At 46.2% G+C, this 4,046-nt stretch overlaps 1 pseudogene; it reads left to right on the top strand.

Annotated features, from left to right (window-relative positions):
- The first annotated feature begins 2,767 nt into the window (after window positions 1-2,767).
- On the top strand, window positions 2,768-3,736 carry LOC119087187 (annotated as a pseudogene).
- Window positions 3,737-4,046: the final 310 nt, after the last annotated feature.

Here is a 4,046-nt window from a genome sequence, read left to right as displayed (position 1 = left end):
TTCATGAGGAACAGAAGACCACTGCTCCTGGAACTTCACAGTAATATCGCCCATGAGTGTGTAAGGATGCAGCGTCAAGCGGCTCCAAGGATGAAATCCTACAAAGAAGGGATGAAAAGCAGAGAAGACAGTCCTTCCTTAGTGTGTGCTGTCCCAGGCTGGACTCCAGAAAGAAAGCCAACGAGTAGCATCTTGGAGCTCATCATCCAATGTGCACTCAATGCACTCAGCCCTGCCCTTCAACACAGCCATAAAGGAGCCCTAATTCTCTTCCTTGAGTCATGCAAAGATGCTGACAGCTCATAAATAAGATCAACTGAAAGAGTTTCTCATCTGAGTGCCTCAATCTAGGTGCTCCTCTCCTTCCTGTCCAAGGCTACTGACTGTATGTACAGTATATCGTGATGGGACACTTTCTGTTGGAATGTGACATATCATACGCACTTTATACACATTTCCATCAGTGAACCTTAAAAGAACTGCCATGATACCTAGGCTAGACATCATGGGAAGCAAGACTTCCATGCCAGGATTGCCTCCTTTCACTAGCCCACACCTCAGCCTCCATGGCTACTGTTGGTCTCCTGGCATCCTCTCCAACCAACCCCATCCTTTAGCTTGGAATCTGACCTTGCCATTGCCTGCTGCCTGATTTACGACATCAATCTCCCTGTAACCCTACCAGCACCTGCTAGAATCTTTCTGTTTCCACAGTGATGCACAGGTTTGAATCATCACAGGTAAGCTGTGACCACTGACCAGTGAGTGCTGTCTGGTATTGGACACACTGGCCACTAGGTCAGCTCATGAGACAAGGAGAACCAATGATCTAGCGCCATTGTACTGTGGATTGCTGATACTATCCCTCTGACCATGTTGGTAAGGAAAGAAACTTTACAAAATGTTGTGGATCCCTTCTCCCAGTTATTTTTACTACACTTTTAAATCTTTGTTTAATGGGGATACTATTGATGTTGATATAGCTATCTCCAGTCAAATGCCAGATTTAGCTTTGGTTATTACTAGGTATGTGATTTTGGACAGACAGTTTACTCTCAAGTGTTTTCCATTCACCTCAGGGAGATAAGAGTGTCTCCATGCTCTGGGCTCTGTTTTGTCAAGTCTTAAGAGGCAAGTAAACAGGGAACAAAATCAGGCCCATCTTGATGGTGCTAAACTCAAGAGACCCTGGGAACATGAAGAAGGTATGCAGAGATCTAGCACTCGATACCATGAATGGGACAGACTCCCTCCACTACTGTTAACTTATTATGTCAAATTCAGGGATATTCTAAAAGTAATGTTCACACCAGGAATGGTGGCACACACCTGTAATCACAGCATGCAGAGCTTGAAGGGATGAAGGTCGCTTCAAGTCTAGGATGTTCTACACTGGCCTGTCTCCACACTCACCAAATAAATGTTAAACATAGACAGAGAGAATGACTGCCATGTTTTGGAGTTACTTGGACTTCCCTGGATGAAAAAAGGAAAGTGGAAGAGATTAAGAGGGCTGTGGGTTCTGAAAAGGGCAGTTACTGTAGTGGAAGAAATATCGAGGGAATTACATGAAAGACAGACTCACAGTAAATGGGGGAAGGGAGAAAACCTGGTACACAGGGTTAGAAAATCTAAAAGTACAAGAAGGCACTGCAGAGGTGGCCTGGAGGTACACAAAGGTAGTTTGGAACAGAATGCTTCAGACAACAACAGATTTTAAATCCAAGGCACAAGGCATTGCCATTTCCAAAGCCATGTTTAGGCAAACACACTGCTGGGATTAGTCTGGGCAAAGGATCCCTGTCACGTATAGAAAGCAGTATCCTGCCCTGGTCCCTGGCTCTCACGCTCCATGAAGCCCATCTTCCGCAGCATTCCCCACGTCTTAGATGCATGGGTGGTGTTGGATGTTATCAAGTGTGACTGGGCACTCCACAGACAGCTCTTGTCTGCACAAGGACTACTGTTGTGTGTGGAGGTGGTTCTCACAAGGATGCCTCACTAGAAGAGTTTAAAAAATTAACAGTTACTGAGGAAATCTTTAAGAACAATTTTTAACCAACAGTTAAACTGAGAAATAATCTTATTCAGAGATGAACCCCAAAATACTTTAGCAATCTCAAGAGGCCTCAGTAAATGGGTGCAAAAAAGAAAGAAAAATATCAGCAGGTTGCATTCATGAAGTAATATATGCATATGTGTTTAATGGTTATATAAATAAGAGGTTATAAAGTATACAAGGAATGGACCAGGAGGAGTTAGAGGAGGAAGGGTAATTAGCTAAATACAGTACTTATCTATGAAATTCCTGAGTTATCATTTCATAGTAGTGTCAAGCCAAGTGGCCATGGCATGTGCCTTCCTCACTAGCACTTGGGAGGCAGAGGCAGAGCGATCTGTGCGATTTTCCAGGCCAGACTGATCTAGCTGGAGAGACACTGTCTCTCTCTGTAGAGCAGGAACTGCTCCGAACAGGCTGAAGGCACAGCCATGAGAAACTGTCTAAGGTTCTCCCACCTCTAAAAACTTCCGTTTTCTTCCTCTGAACACAGTTGTGAAGCAGTGTCACAGCAGGGATAAGAACAAGGCAATGCGGGCAAGGAAGGGCAGTGTCCAGATCAGAGCAAGGGTCCAAGTGGATCAACTAGGAATTCCATACCCACACAGGAAGAACGAGCAGTTCATCAAATGAGTGTCATCCTATCCAGTACCAAGGATCATTCTGAACCATTTTCTTTGGCGTATGTGAGGCAACATAGGTCTTAGACTCTCCCAGGCTGTAAAACTGGAGATAACACAGCTCGTCACAGGAAGCTACAAAGCTATCATCTCACCATTTTTTTCCACTGTCCTCTTGCTTCCTACAGAAAATTTCTTTGGGACAGAATGTGCTCTGCAGCCCTCTGTGTCTCTGCTGAGGAAGGCCACACCCTCAGTAGGAAGTGGGGGAAACTTCTCCAGGGTCTTGAACCCAGCTGTAAGTTCAGCATGGCTCCTGGCATCGGACTCCAGCACTTGTTGCCAGCAGCTCATGGACAGTGCCTACCCCTACCAAGGAGTTAGCACGACCATGCTGACTTCGCTGACTGACCAGAGCCTGATCTCTGCCTCAGCACTCTCCTATCCAGGTGTTCTCCAGTGGGATCTCACAGGAAGTGCTGACAGGAGGGGGGTGTATCCCTGGACTTCACTGTAACTGTCACTGACCAGAATACCACTTCCCTGCCTGTCTATAGCAGCCCGTGTGATAATATTTTAGATCCCAATTCCTTAGTCCTTTCCTATCCAACACTGTCTGCTAGTCTTGTCCAGGCCACACCACTAGAGGTGCCAAAGCAAGGATACAGCCTGGCACCTTCCCACCTGGAAGGCAGTCAGCTCTATGACTATGGCCACAACAGTCTGCGACCCCATTGGCTGGAGGACTCGGGCAGTGCCAATGACTATGTGTCCTACCCTGGGAGTCCCACCCTACCACCAGAGATGGTGATGGTGCTAAAGGAGATTCAGCCAGCAAATGTCCAAACCATTTCTCCACCTCTGTCATCTACAATCCCACACCTGCTCAAGCCATGCCAGACAGCAGTCTTCAAGGTGAGTAAAGCCAGGAGGGGAAGGAGTGAGATCCGCACTCAAAGGAGACTCAGATCTTCCTTTTAGCATTGGATGTCCACACACAGGAAGAACGGGAGTCCTGGCAGGTTAGCTTTGGCTCTGGCTCACCATCCTCATCTTCAGTCTCTATAATGAGAGACAATGCAAGACAGTGAGTGACAGCCATTCTTCATTATGTTCAAGGCGTGTGCCAAAGGACACATGTCACTGCCCAAACTAAGCAGTCCCATGCACCAATACAATACAGTCACCTACTTCCTAATCTATTTCTTGGGATTCTTGAGGACAGCAAGAATTTTCTGTTTTGGTAACACTTGATTTTTCCTGAGTTGAAATCGGACTCCAGAGCAATGCAACTCTGAATCTGTCCTGTAGGAAATGTTCCTTCCATGTTCCAAGTGTCTGTTGTGAAATTGTAGTGAGAGTCTGGT

The sequence above is a fragment of the Peromyscus leucopus genome, unplaced genomic scaffold (genome assembly GCF_004664715.2).
Source record: "Peromyscus leucopus breed LL Stock unplaced genomic scaffold, UCI_PerLeu_2.1 scaffold_1809, whole genome shotgun sequence".
Taxonomy (NCBI): Eukaryota; Metazoa; Chordata; class Mammalia; order Rodentia; family Cricetidae; genus Peromyscus; species Peromyscus leucopus.
Note: the sequence above shows the minus strand (reverse complement) of the source record. Positions and strands in the feature narration are given on the sequence as shown.